Consider the following 25196-nt stretch of genomic DNA (forward strand, 5'->3'; position numbering starts at 1 on the left):
AGGTTGAAAGAAGGTAGAAGAATTTCTTTCCATGATGAAATCCAAGAATAGGCAATTTTGGGATTATATACTAATAATTTGCACTTGAGTTATTCTCTCCACACTGTCCATAGTGGAGCAATTATATTTCCTGATGCCTTTTTTTGTGCCCGAATGAGACTAATAGCATGTGCCTAATTTACATGAAGTGAAAACAGGAATAATAAATGGGCAAAAATTAGGAAATAAACTTTGGAAATAAGGTTAAAATGATAGCTCTTTTTGAGCTTGGAACATTCTGAAAGTATTTTTATTATTATTATTATTTATTATTGGCCCAGTAGTTATGGCTCACGGGGTCAGTAACTCCACAGCATGTGGGAATTTCCCCAACCAGGGATGTGTCCCATGTCTTCTGCATTGGCAGGTGGATTCCTTACCACTGAGCCACCAGGGGAGCTGTGGAAATAATTTAGAACCCACAGTATATGATGGGAATTTTTTTTGTTTGATAGAGTAGAAATTTCTTATATTCAGTTGACAACATATTGGTTCTTGTTACTTTGCAGTCACCCACTGGAACAGGATGGAACCAAACCCAAAGTTTGCCTTCACTGTTCAGACAGATGTAGCCATATGCTAAAATGTTATGAGAATGTTAACTGCTGAAGCTTTCTAGTGGGAGCAGGGTAGACTTCGCAGCTGTTGGGGGATAAAGCTTGACTAACAAGGAATGGTGACATTCGTGGAGTGTTAAGATGATTACTGATGGCAAGGAGGAGAAGGTACCTGCTCTGGTGAGTTACCAGTTGGTATCAAAGAAAGGAGGCCTTCGTCTTTTGTCTCAGCTTGCCCAGAGAGGCAGCACAGGAAGCGGTTGTTTTTAAAGTCTAAAGGAGTCAGTAGTCAAACATGGAAAAACCACAGAGAGACTGTGTAAGAAAACACTGAATGTTTACTCATGCTATGAATTTATAACATTCCTTTTCCTGCAGTACCCATTTGTTCCATTGTTCTGTATGGTTTTAGAAGATGGTAGTAGCTTACTATTTATCTATCTTACTAAACAGATAAATTACTATTTACTATCTCTTGCCTAAGGAATTTTTACAGTAGCCTAATGAACATTAATGTTTGGAAATATTTATTAGGTAACAACTACTAAACAGAAGTCCAGTTTTCCAGAGGATATTAGTGTTGATGTCACATTACAGAAATAAGTAATATGCTCCATGGTTCATTGTCAGCTGTAGTAAAATTTCTTTCTTTTTTTTTTTTTTTTACAATATTGTGATGGTATTTGCCACACATCAACATGAATCGGCCGTAGGCATATATAGCTTCCTTCCTTCCTAAACCCACCTCCCTCCCCAGCCGATCTCTCCAGGTTTTCACAGAGCAGTGGCTCTGGTGCCCTGTGTCATACATCAAACTCTGTGTCTATTCTACACTGTGTGTCTATTCTACATATGGTAATATACATGTTTGAATGCTAGTCTCTCAAATCATGCCACCTTATTTCTTTTGTTTCCTCAATGGTTTTTCCTTAGCATTCTTGTCTGTCCATATGTTGTGAAAGTGAAGTCACTCAGTCGTGTCCAACTATTTGCTACCCTGTGGTCCGATTCTTTGCTACCCCGTGGAGTATAGCCCACCAGCTCCTCCCTCCATGGGATTTTCAGGCAAGAATACTGGAGTGGGTTGCCATTTCCTTCTCCAGGAGATCTTCCCAACTCAGGGATTGAACCCAGCTCTGGTTTAATGTTTAATTTCTATTTCTTCCATGCCTTACACTAACAAATACATTAGTCTATAGGTTATTTTGCGACTTGTAAGATTAAAATGCCCATAAGGCAATGACAGGGGACATAGTACATGCCTTATAAACATGAATAAAGTTTCTTTAGGACTTAAGTTTAGTCATTTAATACATGTAGAAGTATTTATAAATAGTGCAAAGTTGATAATTTTGGTGAAAATAAACTCTTCTCAAGACTATATTTTACAGTCTTCTTTGTTGTCCATATCTGACAGCTTTCTGGATCAACAAAGAAAAGAGAAAATATAATGTTTAAACAAAATGTAAACTACCTAATTACTGTCATTTGGCTGAATTTCCCTTCCATTGAGGAAGTATTGATATAAGTATATATTATGAAGTATACAAGTTTTTCTCAAAAACATTTGAAGCTATGTCATGAAAAGCATGGAACAGAAACACTTTTTATAAAGAAGAATGCAGTTCTCATTAAAGGGCTTTTTTCTTTTTTTATCCTCCTTAATAATTTTTAAATTTATTTCTGGTTGTGGTGGGTCATTGTTGCTGCACTGGCTTTTATCTCCTTGCAGCGAGCAGGGGCTATGAATTCTGTACATAAAATACATAAACCTGGCTGGGACTTGCTTGGAGACTGGAGTCCTGACACTCCTTGTTTCAGTCAGTGCACAGCACTCAGTGTCTTCTCTGTTTCTGGCTGTGCTGATTTGGTTTTGCTGCACATGGAGTTTCTCTAGTTGCAGCCAGCAGGAGCTACTCTAATTGCTGTGTGCAGGCTTCTCATTGCTGTAGCTACTCTTGTTGCAGAGCACAAGCTTTAGAGCACAGGCTCAGTACTTGTGTTGCACAGGCTTATTGCTCCTAGACATGTGGTATCCTCCCAGACCAGGGATCAAACCCGTGTCCAGTGCATTGGCAGGTGTAGTCTTTACCACTAAGTGTCTTTCAACTGAGGAAATCCCAGTATCTTTCAACCAGGATCCTCGTGTATCTTTTAACTGGGGGCCTATGTATGTTAATACATTGCCATATAAAGTTTGGTGTCCTCAACCGGTAAGTGGGTGATCTGAAACCAGGAGAGAATCGCCCACACTTATCTGGACTTCCTAAGGAGGAGGATGGGCCCAAGCGGCCCTTCCTGAAATACCAAGGCCAGACTGGAGAAGGCAATGGCACCCTACTCCAGTACTCTTGCCTGGAAAATCCCATGGGCGGAGGAGCCTGGAAGGGTGCAGTCTATGGGGTCTCGAAGAGTCAGACACGACTGAGTGACTTCACTTTCACTTTCATGCATTGGAGAAGGAAATGGCAACCCACTCCAGTGTCCCTGCCTGGAGAATCCCAGGGACGGGGGAGCCTGGTAGGTTGCCATATTATGGGGTCGCACAGAGTCGGACACGACTAAAGTGACTTAGCAGCAGCAGTAGCAGCAGCAGAATGTCCAAAGCACAGAATGGTGCCTGCTTTTCTCCATCCTGCATTCCCCTCAGGGTGCACTGTCGCTGGGCCACTGCAGTGACTAATAAGCTTGATCCTTGAAGAAGTGGAATGTTAAGACTTTTTCACCTTAGGACTGTTAGTATGAAATAGCCCATTCTATGAGTTGTGTGTTTTACATTCTAGCCTGTCATTCCCATACAAAGCTAGTTCTTGTTTACTTAAACTGCTAAATAATTCTAATTCCCGGAATATTCCTGGGTCCAGCCACCACCCTACATTAATCCCTACCTGACTCCCACCTACCACCAGCCCAGTGGCCACACCTGGGCCAGTTCCCAGGCCTCTGAATCACTTCGGCCTCATCAGCAGGAAACCTTACTTTTGACGGTTATTATCCCACAGAATTTCCAGCTTTTATTTTGAAACTGTTATAGTTACTTAAACTAATGATGAATCAGTGGTGCAATTCAAGACGTGAAACACTGTGTGTGTGATTAGTCGCTCAGTCATGTTAACTCTTTGGGTCTACATGAACTGTAGCCCGCCAGGTTCCTCTGTCGATCAGGTTCTCCAGGCAAGAAGACTGGAGTGGGTTGCCATGCCCTCCTCAAGGGGATGTTTCCATCCCAGGGAGCGAACCCTGACTCCTGCATTCTGGGTGGATTCCTTTATCTGAGCCACCAGTGAAGCACCAAGTACTTCTAAAGCCTGACAAAATGCCTCAGCAACCAAAGGATGTAACATGCCATTATCTGCTCTGGCCCACTTGGGCCCGCCCCTCACGCCCAGAAGCGGAGTTCACAGCAAATGCTAAGTGTAGTCACCATTGGAAACGTGGTACTGTTTTTCTTTTTTTCTTGTTAAACTGTGCCTCTGCTCCCTATCTGTGGTCTCGGGTCACCGGACTTTTGTACTCATCCACCCGTTCCTCCACCCCAAGTAAATTCAACTGTGGACGTGAGAGGTTTAATTCCTTTCCGTGTAAAATCCTGACACACATAGTGCATGAAATAAATAGTAAATTTTGGGGAAAATCATTTTAATTAAGACATGGCACTTAATAATTTTATAAATATCCTGAAATAAGTGTTCAGGAACTAGTTTAGACTTTCGACTTTCAGAACCGGTGATGGAGCTGGAGTTTTTTCCTCCAGTGTTAGGGAGGCTTATTACTGTCCTTTTCTGGTTTATATGACCAGAGTAATACATTGACTACAAAGTCTCTTCATTTTAGGAGATTATCTTCAGTGATGCTAGGTACTTGTATCAGCTAGAATCATTGTATCAGCACTAGAGTCAAAGAAAGATATAGAATGGTCGCTGTGCTCTGTAGCCTCAGACTCTTTGAAACCCCATGGAGTGTAGCCCTCCAGGCTCCGCTGTCCATGGGATTTTCCAAGCAAGAATACTGGGGTGGGTTGCATTTCCTAATCCTGGGGGTCCTTGACTCAGGGATTGAAGCCCCATCTCTTGTAGCTCCTTCACTGGCAGGCAAATTCCCAACTGAGCCACCTAGGGAGCCCTATGGTCTGATACTAGTGTAGAAAATTTTCTTTGAATTAAAGAAGTGGGTTTTTATTGGACGTTTTCCAGTCCAATGAAACCCAGTGGGGATAGGGCTGAATTTTGGATTGCTGACATGTGCGGTGGGTAGTGCTGTGTAATAGTGGGAAAAGATCCTAAGAGATTGGAGAATGTGAAGACAGTTGAGGGATAATTTTACATGTGCATTAAGGTTGATTGCCAGTGCTAGACTCAAGCCTGAGAAGATTATATGGGATGGGTGGGGCGAGGAGCAGTTATTGTTCAGTACCTCAGTGGTGTTCGGCTCTTGGCGACCCCATGGACTAAAGCAGCCAGGCTTCCCTTCCAGCATCTCCTGGAGCATGCTGAAACTTGTCCATCAAGACGGTGATGCCATCCAACCATCTCGTCCTCTGTTGTCCCCCCTTCTTCCCCTGCCTTCAGTCTTTTCCAGCCTCAGGGACTTTTCTGAGTCAGGTTTTCCCATCAGGTGGCCAAAGTACTGGAGCTTCAGCATCAGCTTCACTCCTTCCAATGAACATTCAGGACTAATTTCCTTTAGAATTGATTGGTTTGATCTCTGTGCAGTTCAAGGGACCCTCAAGACTCATCCAGCACCACAATCCAAAAGCACCCGTTCTTCTATGCTGAGCCTTCTTTATGGACCAACTCTCGCATCCCTACCTGACTACTGCTAGAACCATAGCTTTGAGTATAGGGACCTTTACTGGCAAAGTAATGCCTTTTCTTTTGAACACTTTCTGGGTTTATCATAACTTTCCTTGCAAGGAGCAGGCCTGTTATAATATTCTGGCTGTAGTCAGCTTCAGAGGTGATTACAGTAAGGAAGTGTTTCGCGCCGCCCCGCCCCGCCCCTCCACTGCCTCCGGAGGCCCGGCCCCGCACGCCTCGAAGCCCGTCCTCACACTCCCGCTGTCCCCACGCGTGTTCTGCTTCGCTCAACGCCCCGCCCCCGCGACGACCTGGCTCCGCTGAGTCCCCGCCCCCAGGCCGCTGCGCCGTTTCACTGAGCGTGCGCGCAGAGTCCTGCAAACACGGAAGCGGAGCGCGGCGACTGGAAGTCTGTCAGCTCAGCGTGAGTTTCTCTCTTTCTAATCAAACCTGCGCCTTCAGTCTCCTTTCCTCGTTACCCCGAGTCTCAGGTTCGCTAGTGACTCTAAATCCCTGCGCCCGTTCCACCATCCCCAGCAAGTTCAGACGTCTTGGTGAGCGCCGAAGGGGCGCCTCCATTTTGCTTTAAAGTCGCTCTGAAGCCGCTTCCAGCTTTTGGTCCACAGAGATGCTGCGTTTCGCACCTCTTTCCTGCTTCAAACCATTTCCTGACGTCACTGACACCTCTGCCCTTCCTACACCGCGTACAGTTCTCTTCGGCGAGGTGGGTTTATTAGCTCCGCGGCCCCTAGCCTCATCCTCTCGGCCCCTGGCCGCGCCGACCGCCCCCGACCTCTCCGTTCCCGAAGAGTCCGCGTTGTCTCCCGCGTCCTGGGATTCTGGAGAGCCCGCCCCGCTGCTGAGACCCCTTGCCTCCCAGCCCCTCTGTCCTCGCGTCTCCTCACGCCGGTGTTTCTGCCCCGTAGGCTTTCTCTTCATAGTGACGTTGCCTTGACTGGTGTCGAGGGAGATGACCTGCGCCAGCCACGTGGCACCCGAAGTTCTTCCGTGGCAATTTCCACCCGTTGCTGCTTGGCTTTTGCGGGAACCGGGCTTCTTAATCAGTCGCCATCCCTGTAAATAGTGGGCGAGGGGTTGTCAGGAGAAGCAGAGACAGCGACTCCTAGAGAAATAGAAAATGAAAAACATGAGGGAGAAGCTATGGCAATGAAGAGGATTGTGAGGAACTTGTGAAGAGACAACAGCATGAAAAAGAATTGGCCTTGAACGTAGAGGTTATGGAAAAAGAGAAAATCAGGATTTCCTGAGAGTTAAAGGTGAGTAAGATAGGGAGGTGGTGTTCGGTCCCAGTCTTTGCGAACCCTGTTTCTCCCAGAGCTTGCTCAGATTCGTGTCCGTTGAGTCAGGGATGCTCTCTAACCATCTCGTCCTCTGCCTCCCCCTTCTATAGCCTTCAAGGGAGAGGGATTGTGAATCAGGGGTCCCAAAGAGGGCGACAGTGGAGAGGCAGTTTACACAGAGCCCGCAAAGGGGATACAAGACCTACAAACCTTGACCTACAAACAATATCCTGCTGGGAGAGAAAGGGGCTCCTAGTGGTTGGAGGAGCTGAGAAAGGAAGCTGAAAGGAAGCACAGCCACTTGGGGTGCCAGAGAGTTGGGAGGAAGGGAGGCCAGAGATGGGGGAAGAAAGGCTGAAATACAGGGAAATTGAGGATCACCAGGGAGGTTGGAGAGAAAGCATCTCGACGGGAACAGATGGCAGAGAGAGGCCGGATGGGAGTCAGGGAAGAAGTAGAGAGAAGGACAGGCACAGCAGGAGAGCAGAGGGGAAGAGAAAGGGAGATGGAGAAAGAAGTAGGGAAACAGATAAACCAGATGAAATGGAAACAACTATTGTGCAGGTGTGGCAGGGGACTAGATCCAGACGAGTGCTGAATCGATTGCATAAGAATTATTAATTCCTGATACATTGAATTTTGGCTTTAAAATCTACTAAGCTTAAGACATTATTTTTTAAATTATACAGATGAAAATGAGAATTGCAAAACTTCTGTCTGTAAGGTTTGTGCATTTTGTAATTATCTGTATTAAAAGATAACATCCATGTGCAGAGGCTATAGAAGTTTAGGCTGCGGCAGTGTCTTGATTCTCTCAGAGATGGGTCAGCTCCTTCCCTTTTCCTGGTGTGGAGTAGAGGTTAAGAGTCATGACATAATTTAAGCAGTTAGGCTGATATCTGATTTCCTCTCTTTTGTGTGATCTCACAGCTAGTGAGCTGAGTTGATCTGATGATGTTTCCCTCAGGTCCAGAAGCTGAGCAACAATGACCCCTGAAATGATTGGCTAAATTGGGTGTGTGGCAGTTCTTGGAGGGACTGCCCAGTTAGTATTAGAATTTGAAATGGATCCCAGTCTTGCAACATGAAAAAGGACAATAGTAGGATGGAGGTAGGGGCATAGGCTCAGAGTCAGAGAGAATCATGAACCGTCTTCTGTGAATAAAGGTCGGTGTAAAGGGAGGACTCCCACCTCTGCTGGCTTCCCCGTGTCCTCAGGGCAGCATGCTGACTCCTTAGGTGGCTCCACAGCCCTTTGTCATCCTCAGGTCTCTGCCAGTGTCTCCAGCCCCATCCTGGGAGGTAACCCCGTTCTCATGGTCAGTCTGTCCTGGTCACATTCACTTAGTCCTTGTTCATAGACACCAAAACCTTCTCTGTCTCAGATCTTAGTTGCTATATCCGCCTTTGGTCATTATATCACTGTTGCCCTTGCTTTTTCTCCTCCTTCAGGTCTAAGCCAGAGAGGTCTCCCCGTCTCCTTATATTTGCTGTCATGTTAACCAGATTTACTGCCTCTATATTAATCACCTTCATCAAAGATGCCCTTCTCCTTTGATTATTTGAAATGTTTCCTCTTTTCCCTTCATTGAAGGATGCCCCATTTTTCTCTTCCTTCCAGGGTGTGTGCAACATCTCTCTTACAATATCTCACAGACTATGAATGTGTGTTTGGCTGAAGAATTCTCAGGGGAGATGGAGGTTACAGGGTAGGTGATGATGGTTCCCATATCTGTTCCGGACATTTCAACTCTAATTGATCCTTACCCCATGTGGAGACTTATTACTCAAAGAAAAAAGACGTGATAATCCTAAGAAACCTGACAGATCTAGTGTCTTGAGATGTCCCCATATTTTAGTCTGCAGTGTCACTGCTCACTGCAGCCCCCAGGTCTTCTAAGCTCTGTCCATTCAGGGGCCAGTTGCCATCTTCGACAGCAGCTTTGCCTTCCAGCAGCTCATCTACCCATCGCAGTGGATGCTGAGTTTACTGTGGTTATCTTGCATTTAGCTGTGAGCAGGGAGAACAGGAGCCAGTGAGATTGGGGCCTCTCTCGTCTTGTGACTTCTTTATTGAACTCAGTCTGTGTATCTCTCAACTACATAATGTCCACAGTTGCTGATAGGTTTTCCCAAGAGGACCAGGTTCTTCTTCTCCATAGTCAGTCCCAGTGTCCTTGGATTTGCAGCTTGGGCGGATTTCTGTTGCAATACGCATGCCTAGTGGTCTCTGCTCTTCTTCAGCCATGCATGGAGAAGAGGTAGAAAAATGGGAGAAGGTGAAGGGAAGCTTCATCGAGGTCTCCAGGAGGATTGTGAGAGCAAGAGTGGACCTTTTGATGAACCCAGTGAATGGGTGTGTGTGAGACAAGCGTTGTTGTGGGAGATGTTGGTCAAAAAGTACAGACTATGAGTTGTGAAATGAGTAAGTCCTGGGGAGGTATGTGTAGCATGCTGACCGTAGTTAATCCAATTCTGTTACTGCATACGGGGAATTTGTCAGGAGAGTACATCGTCAGTGTTTTCACACACAGAACATGGGATTTTGGAGGTGATGGATGTGTTGATTCGTGGATTGTGATAAATATTGCATGGTGTACACATGTGTCACATGGGCACATGGTGTATGGTATATGTACACATACCCGTTTGGTTAGTCGGTTCTCCCCCATCAGACACACTCCTGGGTTCTCACGTGGGGCCAGGAATGTGCACAGGCCGCAGATGATTCCGATTTGGATCCTGCATTGAGCACCAGGGCTCTTAGCCTCCACTTCTGAGACTGAGATCAGGCCCTGGGAGAGGGGAGGACGCTCTGCTCTAAGTGGGGCTCGACCAGGGCCTGCTGTGTGACCTGAAGGGCATTGTGGGGTCAGCGGAGGTGCCCCCTGCTGCTGTGTGCATGAGGCCTCACCAGGAGGGGAGTGTGATCCGAGGGAACGTGTGGGAAAGTCCCGTGTTGGACTCTCTGCAGGAGTTGACCATCCTGAGTCCCTCCTGAGACAGTGGCCACAGAAGACTGTCTGTTCCACATGGTGAGGGCTTCCCTGTGTGTGGAGTTGGGGCTCAGGAAGGGGCTGTGTTGACTCTAAGCATTAAACAGCATGCTTTCCACTTTCATGATAGACCTCTGAAAACTTGTGTTGCCTGAGGAAGAAGTGAAGAAGATGAAAGAAAACGTGTCAGGAATGGCTCTTACTCAGGTAAGGTCATATTCTCAGTGGGTTCTCAGTCTGTCCTTCCTGAAATGCCCTTCTCTGGACTCGATAATTGTGTCTGACTCCTGTACGTGCACACTGACCTGCGGCCTTCCCTCAGGGCGTATCATCTCCACTTAGATCCAGTCTCCCCATGACCCGGTGACCTGGCGCTTGTGAGGAGGTTCCCCTGGGCACTGTCCTGGGCAGGGCTTCACGCCCATGGGTTGGAGACGGGGTCTCAGTGCTCTTGGGCAGCAGGGATTGCTTAGGGCCCATCTGGATATGCTGTCTGCTCTCTGTCAGTGAGGGTAAAGAAGCTGCATGTGGAAGTCAGGTATTAGTGTGCACAATACTTGTTAAAATCTGGAAAAGAGGGGCAATCAGATCTGACTTTTTATAGTACATAAATGCTGGAGAGGGTGTGGAGAAAAGGAACCTTCTTACACTGTTGGTTGGAATGCAAACTAATACAGCCACTATGGAGAACAGAGTGGAGATTCCTTAAAAACTGGAAGTAGAACTGCCATATGACCCAGAAATCCCACTGCTGGGCATACACACTGAGGAAACCAGCATTGAAAGAGACATGTATACCCCAGTGTTCATCGCAGCACTGTTTATAATAGCCAGGACATGGAAGCAACCTAGGTGTCCATCAGCAGATGAATGGATAAGAAAGCTGTGGTACATATACACAATGGAATATTACTCAGCCATTAAAAATAATACATTTAAATCAGTTCTAATGAGGTGGAAGAAACTGGAGCCTATTATACAGAGTGAAGTAACCCAGGAAGAAAAACATCAATACAGTATACTAACACATATATACGAAATTTAGAAAGATGGTAACGATAACTCTATATGCGAGACAGCAAAAGAGACACAGATGTATAGAACAGTCTTTTGGACTCTGTGGAAGAAGGCGAGGGTGGGATGATTTGAGAAAATAGCATTGAAACATGTATATTATCATACGTGAAACAGATCGCCAGTCCAGGTTTCAAGCATGAAACAGGGTACTCAGGGCTGGTGCACTGGGATGACCCAGGGGGATGGGATGGGGAGGGAAGTAGGAGGGAGGTTCAGGATGGGGAACAAATGTACACCCATGGCTGATTCATGTCAATGTATGATAAAACACTACAATATTGTAATTAGCCTCCAATTAAATAAATTTTAAAAAATAATAATAAATAAAACTAAATGCACATCTCTTAAAAATCTTAGTGTTTGGCAGTGAAATGGAAAGTTGAGAAAGAGACTTCAGGTCTAGAGAGTGTTTCATTACCTTTCCTCATTTAAACTGTGAAATCAAGTTTACTAATTTTTTTTCTTTTTTTGGCTGCATGGTGAGCTTGGGTGGTCTTAGTTCTGTGAGTAGGGATTGAACCCAAAACCATGCAGTGGAAGTGTGGGTTCTTAACCACTGGACCATCAGGGAATTCCCCAACTTTCCTAATCTCAATTAAATATTTCATTAATGGACTATAAAAATAAATTTTTGAGTGTGTACTCATACACATACGTAACTACATACCTCAAATTAAGGATAAAGTCACTTTTTTAAAAAAATATATTTATTTGTTGTACAGGGTCTTCATTGTTTCAGTGGTTTTTCCCTTGTTCTGGCAAGTGTTGGCCACTCTGATTGCAGTGGGGGCTTCTCCTTGCATTGGCTTCTCTCATTTTGCAGCACAGGCTCTAGAGTGCACTGGCTTCAGTAATTTCACCTGCTGGGCTCTAGATCTCTGACTCAGGAATTGAGACTCAGGGACCTAGTTGCCCCTCAGCATGTGGGATATTACCAGACCAGGCAACAACCCGTGTCTCTTGCATTGGCCAGTGGGTTCTTTACTATTGAGCCACCAGGCAAGCTTTGATATATTTTTAAACACAGGTATTTTATACACATTAGAATAAATCTTCTGTATATTATTTTCTGCCTCTATTACTTTTTATTTTTTTGAACTGGTGTCCTTTTATTTTTTTGAACTACAATAAGATAATGTTGAGGGCTTCCCTGGTAGTACAGTGGATAAGAATGTGGCTGCCAATGTAGGGTGCACAGGTTCTATCCAAGATCCGGGAAGATTCCTCAGAGCAGCTAAGCCCATGTGCCACAACTACTGAGCCTGTGCTCTAGAGCCTGGGAGCCATAACTCCTGAAGCCCACACTGTCTAGAGCCTGTGCTCCAAAACAAGAGAAGCCACTGCAAGGAGAAGCCGGGCACTGCAGCTGCAACTAGAGAAAGCCCACTCATAGCAACGAAGGACCAGCATAACCAAAACAAATAAGCTTTAAAAAAGACATAGAATTCTGACAAACTTACTGACGTACAACTGATTGATTTTTAATGTCCCAAAGATGCTGAAATATACAAGTAAAAGAAAATGGGAGTATCATCCCAGAATGTGGCAAAAGGCAACTCTTTGGAGTCCAAAATGGCCACCCTGGCAGGCTACCATGGGGTCGCAAATAGTCTGACACTACTGAGCAACTGAACAAGGACCTTCACACACAACAGAGTGAGCTCAAAAAAACAAATCTAAACCTGTGACTTTCTTTCTACAGATTCTTCAGTGACTTCCAGTAGCTTTTGGAATAAAGTCCTAAATCCTAGACCTTGTAGAAATCAGCCTCTGTCTGGCATCACCCCTCTTTGTTTCCTGTGTCCCAGTCACACTGGCTGGCTTTCTGTTCACTAAATATCTTCCTGCCTCAGAGCCAGCACTCAGGCTCTTCTCTCTGCTTACAAAATTCTTCCATTTTCCACCTTGCCAATCCTAAGTGTTTCTTCCTCATGGAGACCTCGTCTGTTTTCTTGATGTAGGTCAAGTCTTTCTGTTGAATCTTCTCTTAGCACCAGGCCTGTTTCAGAGCACATATAACAATTGTGATGTTAAAATTCTGGATGTAATTGGCTGGTTGGCTGCTGGATTGTAAGCTCCGTCATGTTCACTGCTCTATTCCCAGTTCAGGACACACAGTTGATTCTCACTAAATTTTGACTGAATGAAAGAAAAAAGACAACTGTTCTTGCTTCAATCAGCTATTTGTTTACATGTGCATGCATGAGTGCATAGATATGTAACTCCATGGTTTTAACATCATCTCATAAATATTCTTTATGCTTTGTAGCAGTTGCACTTGTATCTTAAGTATATTCCATGACCATAAGTTTTTTCTACCTCATCACATGAATGATGTAAATAGTAGTAAGATTACTGACATTCTGTGGATTAGCAGGGAGAGGGGTAATTCTGTATAGTGACTGTTTTGCTGTTCCATTGCACTTCAGCTTCCTTGAACTTGTTTCCTGTATTCTCTGGGAACTCTCTGTGTATGGTCTTTTACACTGTTACTTAACTGTTTAATTCCTTCCGTTCAGTTATCTCTCCCAACCACCTGAACTCAAGTGCTGTTGCCTCATTTCTGAACTATTTAACTTGAGTAATTTCTTAGAGTGACAGAGTTTTCTCCTCAGTAAGGTGGACACAGATCTTCCTCTAACGTGCTGTTATATTGATGAGTTCATATGTGTAAAGTGTTTAGAGTAATGCTTAGTGTGTATAAAGTGTTGAGACACCTTTGGTCAGTGTGATGATGTCATCCTCATCACAGTGTGTGTTCTTTTAAAGCCACTGTGGACTTTGTTGTCTCTGAAGACACCAGTCTTGCTGTAACTCATCTAGATAGTGAATGTCACTCAGTGTGTCGAATGTAACACTTCTGCGTAGACAACTCACTGTTGATTGTAATTTGTTTTTCATGTCCACACATATGACAAATTCAAGTTGATCAGAGGATATCATCATCTTATGAAAAAACAGGAAATTAGAGACCACCAATTTGCTCCAAATAGATTTGCATGGATCTATCAGAATATTACTTCAGGTGAATTGACCTTACCTGTCTCACTTCTCCTTTTCTGTGAAAATAAGAACCCTTCTCAGGGCCCGTTGGTGAAATGTGTTTTCATTTCAGACGCAGTTGACCTTCAAGGATGTGTTCATAGATTTCAATCCTGAGGAATGGGAATGTCTGAACCCTGCCCAGAGGACCTTGTACAAGGACGTGATGGTGGAGACCCTCAGGATCCTGCTGTCTGTGGGTGAGGATCACTTCCTTCTGAAGTGGTGGTATACTTTGGGGTACCTCTGCATGTTCCCTCTGTGTCTCTTGGGAGCCCCTGTTTTTCTTACTGAGATCAAAGCCTTGTTGACTCTCTCATGTAAGCCTTCATGATTGGCATTGGGAGTTCAAACTTGTCCTTTCTTCAGGTGACCTGCCCACTGTGTGATACACAAGGAGTTTTCCCCATGCTTGAGTGTTTATAAAGCTGATTTCAAACTTTTGAAGGATTGAACCCATGCCTCCTGTATTTGCAGGCATAGAACCACCAGGATGTTAAGGAAATTAAATAAATTGTCGTGTTGAGGCTTCAAGACAAAGCAGTGCATTCCTCTGCCCTTCCTTCTAACCTGTCTGGACACACCTTGACTGTGAGTACCCTGACTGCTTGCTGTGAGTGCAAGGCTTGTGGTACCATAAATAAGTTAGGGGACAAATCTTGAGTTTGTTCAGCCCTTGGAGGGGCTCTGACCAACCAAGCCCCAGGCTTAGCAGCATCTAAGTTTTATAAGATGAAACAAACAGCATTAAGATGAAACCAGAGCTGCTGTTTGCTCACAGATTGATGGTGATATCAGTTCATGTCCTGGGATTGTAAGCAGTAACCTCAAACTGCAGTCTTTGAAGTCTCACCCACAGAGTGGACACACTGCCTGGGACGTTTTCCCAATTGAGACTCCAGATGTGCTGTGTTCTGGGACTTCCCAGTGCTGTTTGAGTCTGGATGTTGGTCAGAAGCCAATTTGATGATGTATCCTCTGGTGTTTCTATTTCTCTTTGCTTTAAATGGTAGTATATTGAGAGTCAGCTAGATAATTCTATCTGTATTGTGTATTATTTATTTGTATAGGGATTCCCTGGTTTCTCAGATGGCAGAGAGTCTGTGTGCAATGCGGGAGACCTATATTCGATCCCTGGGTTGGGAAGATCCCCTGTAGAAGGAAATGGCAACCCACTCCAGTATTCTTGCCTTGAAAACCTCGTGGCTGGTGGGCTACAGTCCATGGGGTCACTAAAAGTCAGACATGAGTGAACACCTTCACTTTCACTTTTTTCATTTGTATAGAACACATGGTTTATTTTGTTAACAAATCCTTTGACCCTGAGATGAAAGTGAGAACTTTTGGCAAAACATTAATTGGTGCTGTGAGTAGGATTTGTGAGACAAAATACCACTCTGTAAGAAAAGAAGAGATTAAGATTGATGAAGTTTTTATTCTGAGATGGGAAGGTTCATCTTTACCCATTAGCTAATAAATGGGATGTATTCACTGGATTATGTGAGAATTGGGACCTTAAATTCAGTGGGCTGAACCCTTAGAAGTTACTGAATGTTCGTGACTCTCACCCCTTGAGAAAGGATAAGAATCTGCCCTGTTGGATGAGAGGCTGGATCCTCCTCTCTCCTACTGTGAAGTACATAAAGCTAACTTAAAATTGTCTGAAGAGAAGTTACAAGTGGAAACAGAATTATGCAATTAGTGAGGATGATTGTCTACATTACAATGTCAAATTATATTTTAGCTAATCAAATCCTCAGTTTTTAAGTTGGCTCTCTATTGAGCTAGCCCACAGCTCCAATAGTGTCCCCTATTGCCCTTTCTCTCTCCATTCTATATCCTGTTGTGGCCTTTCACACCTCCCAACCCTTCTGTCTCCCTCTCATCAGCTGGTCCCCTTCTAACTTCCCCTGTCTCTCAGTGGGGAGGATGAGCCCAGCTTCCCCCACTCCTACCCCCACTCTAGGAAGTTTCTTTACCCCTTCAGATTCTTCTGATCAAACCAATACCCCCATCTCCCCAGAGCGACAATCCAAGATTCTTATCAGCCCATCTGTCCCTGTTATCACAGTCAATTTGAGCACTATTCGGTCTGTATTTTAGCCATGAAACTATGACTGCAGAAAGGAAAATAGCTTTTTTGATACAGGATGGCCATGCTCTTCTTTAGACTCTGGAGAAAACATAACTCCTATGAGTCTACTGCCTTTATTTGTAAAATTGGAATATTAATGCTGTTAGGGTTGCATAGAATATTGCCTCTTTTACAGGAAAGATCAGGAATATTTTGGGTTTTTTTTTTTTTTTTTTTTTTTTGGCTGCAGCATGCGACAGGCAGTTGGGATCTTAGTTCCCCATTCATGGATGGAATCTGTGCCCTCTACAGTGGAAGCGCAGAGTCCTAGCCGTTATAGCACCAGTGAATTTCCCTCAAAGATTACTTTCGGGTAAAAAATATATTAACTTTTTGTCATGCTTATTGTGACATGTCCCTTTGTCTACATTACATCATGTATGTTGTTAATTTGCATTTTATTCGTGACAGTGTTGTCTCTGACTCTGGGCAATAAGTTTTCAAAGTATATTCCTTTCTTGTGATAAGAATACATTTTTTAAAAAATTGTTTTTTATTCATTTTTGGTTGTGCTGAGTCTTTATTGTGATTTGGGCTTCTCTCTACTTCTGGCAAGCAGGGTCTACTCTCTGGTTACAGTGTGCAGGTTTCTCACTGCAGTGCCTTCTCTTGTTGTAGTGTGTGGGCTCTAGGTGCCCAGGCTGCAGTAGTTACAGGTGCCAGGCTCTAGAGCATAGGTTTAGCTACTCCGAGGCATGTGTGGTCTCCCCAGACCAGCACTTGAACCTATATGCCCTGCATTGGCAGGTGCATTCTTTACCCCTGAGCCACCAGGGAACCCCAAAGCATGTTCCTTTACATGTTTGTTGGGGCCGGTGAACTGGATAAGTTGAGGTTACTGTATAGATAGGGAATTGCTGTATTGAATGACTATTGTGTAAGTAGAGACTATTTCATTTACTGATTTTTTAAATTTACAGATGGTGATCTTTCTGAATGTATTATCCAATGTAACTGGTATGAACTACTTGTTAATGTCATCAAATAGCCTATACATCAATATACTGATAGATTTATAACAGATATTTATAAAAGTGTATTTTGTTTTGGTTTTAAATCATATGAAGGAACTCCTTGGTGGTCCAGTGGCTAGAATTCAGCACTTTTAACTGCTTGGGCATAGGTTCACTCCCTGGTCCTGGAATTAAAATCCCACAAGGGATGTGGTATGACAAAAAAAAAAATTGTTTTAAATGAATCCTTTATTTCCTAATGCTGTGTTTGTTGTGCAATTGTAAACTGCCCTTTTGTTCTTTTTTTGTTCCGTCGCTAAGTCATGTTTGAAACTTTGCAACCCCATGAACTACAGCACCCCAGGCTTCCCTGTGCTTCACTATTTCCCTGAGTTTGCTCAAACTCATGTCCATTGAGTCAGTGATGCTATCCACCATCTCATCCTCTGTTGCCACCTTTTCCTTCTGCCCTTGACCTTCCCCAGCATCAGTGTCTTTTCCAGTGAGTCAGCTCTTTGCATCAAGGAGTCTAAGTATTAGAACTTCAGCTTCAGCATCAGCCCTTCCAATGAATATTCAGGGTTGACTTCCTTCAGGGCTGACTGGTTTTATCTCCTTGCAGTCCAAGGGACTCTGAAGAGCCTTCTCCAGCACCACAGTTCGAAATCATCAATTCTTTGGCAGGCTGCCACGGGTGCACTAAGCGCGGGCGGCTGCGACAGGCGCACTAAGCATGGGCGAGAGGAGCTACCTGATGTCCGAGGTCAGGGGCAGAAGCCGGGAGGACCCCATGCCTGAAGGGTGGCGGCCAAGAGGAGTTACCCCACATCCGAGGTCAGGGGCAGCGGCCGAGAGTGCTAGGCTGCGACAGCGCAGGAACAGCTGAGAGGAGCCACTCTGCATTCAAGGCCAGGGGCAGCGGCCGAGAGGAGCTACCTTGCGTCGGAGGTCAGGGGCGGCAGCCGGGAGGAGCTACCCTGCGTCCCAGGCCAGGGGCAGCGGCCGAAAGGAGCTACCCGGCCTCCGAGATCAAGGGTGGCCAGGAGGAGCCACCCCACGTCCAAGGTCGGGGCGGCGGCTGGGAGGAGCCACCCCAAACCCGAGGCCAGGGGAGGCGGCCGGGAGGAGCAACCCCAAGTGCAAGGAGCAGTGGCTACGCGGGCGCCAGGAGGGCCTAGAGGAGCTGTCCCACGTTGAAGGTCAGGAAGGGCAGCAGTAAGGAGATACCCCTCATCCAAAGTAAGGAGCAGCGGCTGCGCTTTGCTGGAGCAGCCGTGAAGAGATAACCCATGCCCGAGGTAAGAGAAACCCAAGTAAGATGGTAGGTACTGCAAGAGGGCATCAGAGGGCAGACACACTGAAACCATACTCACAGAAAACTAGTCAATCTAATCACACTAGGACCACAGCCTTGTCTAACTCAATGAAACTAAGCCATGCCAGTTGGGCAACCCAAGATGGGCAGGTCATGGTGGAGAGGTCTGACAGAATGTGGTCCACTGGAGAAGGGAATGGCAAACCACTTCAGTATTCTTGCCTTGAGAACCCCTTGAACAGTATGAAAAGGCAAAATGATAGGATACTGAAAGAGGAACTCCCCAGGTCAGTGGGTGCCTAACACACTACTAGAGATCAGTGGAGAAATAACTCCAGAAAGAATGAAGGGATGGAGCCAAAGCAAAAACAATACCCAGCTCTGGATGTGACTGGTGATAGACGCAAGGTCCGATGCTGTAAAGAGCAATATTGCATAGGAACCTGTAATGTCAGGTCCATGAATCAAGGCAAATTGGAAGTGGTCAAACAAGAGATGGCAAGAGTAAACGTCGACATGCTAGGAATCAGCTAACTAAAATGGACTGGAATGGGTGAATTTAACTCAGATGACAATTATATCTACTACTGTGGGCAAGAATCCCTCAGAAGAAATGGAGCAGCCATCATGGTCAACAAAAGAGTCCGAAATGCAGTACTTGGATGCAATCTCAAAAACGACAGAATGATTTCTGTTCATTTCCAAGGCAAACCATTCAATATCGTAGTAATCCAAGTCTGTGCCCCAACCAGTAATGCTGAAGAAGCTGAAGTTGAACGGTTCTATGAAGACCTACCAGACCTTTTAGAACTAACACCCCAAAAAGATGTCCTTTTCGTTATAGGGGACTGGAGTGCAAAAGTAGGAAGTCAAGAAACACCTGGAGTAACAGCCAAATTTGGCCTAGGAGTGTGGAATGAAGCAGGACAAAGACTAATAGAGTTTTGCCAAGACAATGCACTGGTCATAGCAAGCACCCTCTTCCAACAACACAAAAGAAGACTCTAGACATGGACATCACCAAATGGTCAACACAGAAATCAGATTGATTATATTCTTTGCAGCCAAAGATGGAGAAGCTCTATATAGTCAACAAAAACAAGACCAGGAGCTGACTGTGGCTCAGATCATGAACTCCTTATTACCAAATTCAGACTTAAATTGAAGAAAGTAGGAAAACCACTAGAAAATTCAGGTATGACCTAAATCAAATCCCTTATGATTATACAGTGGAAGTGAGAAATAGATTTCAGAGCCTAGATCTGATAGATAGAGTGCCTGATGAACTATGGAATGAGGTTCGTGACATTGTACAGGAGACAGGGATCAAGACCATCCTCATGGGAAAAAAATGCAAAAAACCAAAAAGGCTGTCTGGGGAGGCCTTACAAATAGGTGTGAAAAGGAGAGAGGTGAAAAACAAAGGAGAAAAGGAAAGATATAAGCATCTGAATGCAGAGTTCCAGAGAATAGTAAGAAGAGATAAGAAAGCCTTCTTCAGAGATCAGTGCAAAGAAATAGAGGACAAGAACAGAATGGGAAAGACTAAGAGATCTCTTCAAGAAAATTAGAGATACCAAGGGAACATTTCATGCAAAGATGGGCTTGATAAAGGACAGAAATGGTCTGGACCTAACAGAAGCAGAAGATATTAAGAAGAGGTGACAAGAATACACAGAAGAACTGTACACAAAAGATCTTCACGACCCAGATAATCACGATGGTGTGATCACTCATCTAAAGCCAGACATCCTGGAAAGTGAAATCAAGTGGGCGTTAGAATGCATCACTACGAACAAAGCTAGTGGAGGTGATGGAATTCCAGTTGAGCTATTTCAAATCCTGAAAGATGATGCTGTGAAAGTGCTGCACTCAATATGCCAGCAAATTTGGAAAACTCAGCAGTTGCCACAGGACTCGAAAAGGTCAGTTTTCATTCCAGTCCCAAAGAAAGGCAATGCCAAAGAATGCTCAAACTACTGCACAATTGCACTCATCTCACATGCTAGTAAATTAATGCTCACAATTCTCCAAGTCAGGCTTCAACAATACGTGAACTGTGAACTCCCTGATGTTCAAGCTGGTTTTTGAAAAGGCAGAGGAACCAGAAATCAAATTGCCAACATCCGCTGGGTCATGGAAAAAGCAAGAGAGTTCCAGAGAAACATCTATTTCTGCTTTATTGACTATGCCAAAGCCTTTGACTGTGTGGATCACAATAAACTGTGGAAAATTCTGAAAGTGATTGGAATACCAAATCACCTGACCTGCCTCTTGAGAAATCTGTATACAGGTCAGGAAGCAACAGTTAGAACTGGGCATGGAACAACAAACTGGTTCCAAATAGGAAAAGGAGTACATCAAGGCTGTATATTGTCACCTGCTTATTTAACTTATACGTAGAGTACATCATGAGAAACGCTGGACTGGAAGAAACACAAGCTGGAATCAAGATTGCCGGGAGAAATATCAATAACCTCAGATATGCAGTTGATACCACCCTTATGGCAAAAAGTGAAGAGGAACTATAAAGCCTCTTGATGAAAGTGAAAGTGGAGAGTGAAAAAGTTGGCTTAAAGCTCAACATTCAGAAAAAGAAGATCATGGCATCCGGTCCCATCACTTCATGGGAAATAGATGGGGAAACAGTGGAAACAGTGTCAGACTTTATTTTGGGGGGCTCCAAAATCACTGCAGATGGTGACTGCAGCCATGAAATTAAAAGACGCTTACTCCTTGGAAGAAAAGTTATGACAAACCTAGATAGCATATTCAAAAGCAGAGACATTGCCGACTAAGGTCCGTCTAGTCAAGGCTATGGTTTTTCCTGTGGTCATGTATGGATGTGAGATTTGGACTGTGAAGAAGGCTGAGCACCGAAGAATGGATGCTTTTGAACTATGGTGTTGGAGAAGACTCTTGAGAGTCCCTTGGACTGCAAGGAGATCCAACCAGTCCATTCTGAAGGAGATCAACCCTGGGATTTCTTGGAAGGAATGATGCTAAAGCTGAAACTCCAGTACTTTGGCCACCTTATGCGAAGAGTTGACTCAGTGGAAAAGAGTCTGATGCTGGGAGGCATTGGGGGCAGGAGGAGAAGAGGACGACAGAGGATGAGATGACTGGTTGGCATCACTGACTGGATGGACGTGAATCTGAGTGAACTCCGGGAGTTGGTGATGGACAGGGAGGCCTGGCGTGCTGTGATTTATGTGGTTGCAAAGAGTCGGACACGACTCGAACTGAACTGAACTGAAAGAGTCGGACACGACTGAGCGACTGAACTGAACTGAACAGAACAGCCTTCTTTATGGTTCAAGTCTCACATCCATACATGATGACTGGAAAAACCATAGCTTTGACTCTATGAATATTTTTTGGCAAAAGTGATGTCTCTGATTTTTAATATGCTCTCTAGGTATGCCATAGGTTTTTTTCCAAGGAGTAAGCATCTTTTTAATTTCATAGCTGCAGTCACCATCCATGTTTTCAAGCCCAAGAACATAAAATCTGGCACTGTTTCCTTTTTTGCCCCCCATCTATTTCCGTCAAGTGATAGGACAAGATGCCATGGTCTTAGTGTTTTGAATGGTGTGTTTGAAACCAGCTTTTTTTACTGTTTTCTTTCACCCCATCAAGAGGCTGTTTAATTCCTCTTTGCTCTCTGCCATTAAAGTGGAATCATGTGCATATGTGAGATTGTTGATACTTCTCCTGGCAATCTTGATTCCAGCTTGTGTTTAATCCAACCCAGCATTTTGCATGATGTACTCTGCATATAAGTTAAATAAGCAGGCTGACAATATACAGCCTTGACATACTGCTTTCTCAGTTTTGAACCAGTTAGTTGTTCCATATCTGGTTCTAACTTTTGCTTCTTGTCCTGCATACAGGTTTCTCAGGAGACAGGTAAGTTGGGTATTCCCATCTCTTTCAGAAACTGCTCTTTAGTTTTTACATTATTCATTATTTAGTTTCTTTTGGAATATTTACCATTACAATATATTGTCTAGTCTTTGCATGCATACTCAGTCTTTCAGAGGTATCGGACTCTTTGTGGCCCCCATGGACTGTAGCCTGCCAGGCTTCTCTGTCCATGGAATTTCTTGCAGGCAAGAATACTGGAGTGGGTTGCCATTTCTGTCTCCAGAGGTTCATCCAGATCCAGGGATTGAACTCTAGTCTTTTGCATCTCCTGTAGTGGCAGGTGGATTATTTACCACGGAGAAACCTGCCAAGCCCTGTCTGTTCTTTAGCATGTAATTATGTATAAGTATGTGTATATTGTGTATAATGTATTTTTTTTCCTCAATTATGAGACAATAGTATGTTTACTACCAATTAAAGCCAAGTAGGGGCTTCCCTGGTAGCTCAGAGGTTAAAGCGTCTGCCTGCAATGTGAGAGACCCAGGTTCAATCCCTGGGTTGGGAAGATCCCTGGAGAAGGAAATGGCAACCCACTCCAGTATTCTTGCCTGGGAGAATCCTGGTGGGCTACAGTCCACGGGGTCACAAAGAGTCGGGCAGGACTGAGTGACTTCAAAAAAAAAAAAGAGCCAAGTAGAGTGTGCTTTGGGGTCATGGTGTGATAATACCCTTTTCTTTGAGAGCTGACATAGGTTTCAACTACATGAATGTTTTTGTCATTGTGTGTTTGAAACTAGCCTACTGTAAAACTGATTTGAATTACAGGTGATCACTTTTTTTAAATTTTTTAAAATTTTATTTATTTATTTGGCTGTGCTGGGTCTTTGTTGCTGCACGAGGTTTTCTCTATTTGTGTAGAGCAGGTGCTACTCTATAGTTGTGGCGTGTGAGCCTCTCATTGCCTTGTCTTCTCTTATTTTGGAACACAGGCTCTAGGTTGTGATGGCTTGTGTAGTTGTAGCATATGGGCTCAATAGTTGTGGCTCCCAGGCTCCCAAGCATAGGCTTAATAGTTGTAGCTCATGGGCTTAGTTGCTCCACAGCATATGGGATCTTCCCAGGTCAGGGACTGAATCCATGTTTCCTGCATTGGCAGGTGGATTCTTTCCCTCTGAGCTACCAGGGAAGCCCAGTTACTCTTTCTTTATTAAACACTATTCCTTTAGTGTTTCTTTTATTTTGAAAATCATCACTGGGAAGATTCATAATTCTGTTCAGGATGGGTATTACTTTAGGTGTAAGATCATGTGTTCAACATGAAAGAATTTATTTATGAATTATAATTAATAGGATACTTATGGTTCTTTATATCTTGTAGATATGTCTGATACACATATAAGCCAGAAATTAGCGACAAAAGTAAACAGTGATAAAGAAGTATTTCACACAGTGATGTTGGGAAGACCTGAAAGCCATGAAATCACAGATTTTTCTCTTTAGAGAGATCCAGGAAAATTTGCATGAATTTGAGTGTCAGGGGAGAGATGATGAAAGAAATTACAAAGGAATGTCTATTACCCAGAACAAAAATCTCTCTAATGAAAGTGATCGGCACAGTAGAATTGCAGTGGGAAATAAGCATGTTGAAAACAGGCATGGATCAAGCTTTCAAGATGAACTGCAGATACTTCAGCCTGAAGGGAAAACATTTGAATGTATTCAAGTTGTGAGGAGTATCAACAGTAGCACCTCAGATTTGCCACTTCAGAGAACTCCTAGTTTTTGCACCAGCATTTCGGATATATGTGAGAGTGCTGTTATGCACCCTTCAGTACTGGCACAAGACCAGGAAGCACACAGAGGAAAACCTTACAAATGTACTGAGTGTGCCATGACCTTTGTTCAGGACTCGGAACTCACTGGACATCAAAGGATCCATAGAGAGAAACCATATAAATGTGATATATGTGGAAAGGCCTTTAGTCAAAATGCAAGACCTATGGTTCATTGGAGAATTCATACTGAAGAGAAACCCTATAAATAGGGTGAATATAGCAAAGCTCTCAGTGCACATTCAGTCTTTACTGACCATCAAGCAGTTCATACAGGAGAGAAACCATATAAATGTAATTTATGTGGCAAAGCCTTCGGTCACGTCTTATTTTACAGTTCACTGGAGAATTTTATGTAATGAGTGTGGCAAAGCTTTTAGTGCTGATTCAGACTTAACTAGACATCAAGCAGTTCATACAGGAGAGAAACCATATAAATGTGACCTATGTAGGAAAGCCTTTAGTCAAAATGCAACACTTACAGTTCATAGGAGAATTCATACTGGAGAGAAACCATATAAATGTGATATATGTAGCTGGTGCTTTACTCGAAATGCACACATTGGGATTCATCGGAAAATTCATACTGGAGAGAAACCATATCAATGTGATGAGTGTGGAAAAGCTTTTAGTGCATTCAGACTTAAGTAAACATCAAGCACTTCATACAGGAGAGAAACCATATAAATGTAATTTATGTGGCAAAGCCTTCAGTCTCAGGTCTTATTTTACACTCCATTAGAGAATTCACACTGGAGAGAAACCATATCAGTGTGATGTATGTAGCCAGTGCTTTAGTCGAAATTCATAGCTTAGGCATCATCGGAGAATTCATACTGGAGAGAAACCTTACAAATGTAATGAGTGTGGCAAAGCATTCAGTCAGAGTTCAGGCCTTAAAGCTCATCAGAGAATTCATACTTTAGAGAAACCATATAAATGTGATGAGTGTGGCAAAACTTTTAGTGCACATCCAGACTTAACTAAACATCAAGCAGTTCACACAGGAGAGAATCCATATGCATGTAATTTATGTGGCAAAGCTTTCAGGTACAGGGCTTCCTTTGCAGTTCATCACAGAACTCATACTGGAGAGAAACCATACAAATGTGATGAGTGTGGCAAAGCTTATAGTGCACGTTCAACCTTTATTTACCATCAAGCAATACATATGGGAGAGAAACCATATAAACGTAATTTGTGTGGCACAGCCTTCAGATACAGGACCGACTTTTCAGTTCATCAAATAATTCATAATGGAGAGTAACCTTACAAATGTCCTGAGTG

At 43.9% G+C, this 25196-nt stretch overlaps 1 pseudogene; it reads left to right on the plus strand.

The window, feature by feature from the left end:
- The first annotated feature begins 9881 nt into the window (after nt 1-9881).
- On the plus strand, nt 9882-25176 carry LOC128064035 (zinc finger protein 665-like; annotated as a pseudogene).
- Nucleotides 25177-25196: the final 20 nt, after the last annotated feature.

This window comes from Budorcas taxicolor, chromosome 18, assembly GCF_023091745.1.
Source record: "Budorcas taxicolor isolate Tak-1 chromosome 18, Takin1.1, whole genome shotgun sequence".
NCBI classification, from domain to species: Eukaryota; Metazoa; Chordata; class Mammalia; order Artiodactyla; family Bovidae; genus Budorcas; species Budorcas taxicolor.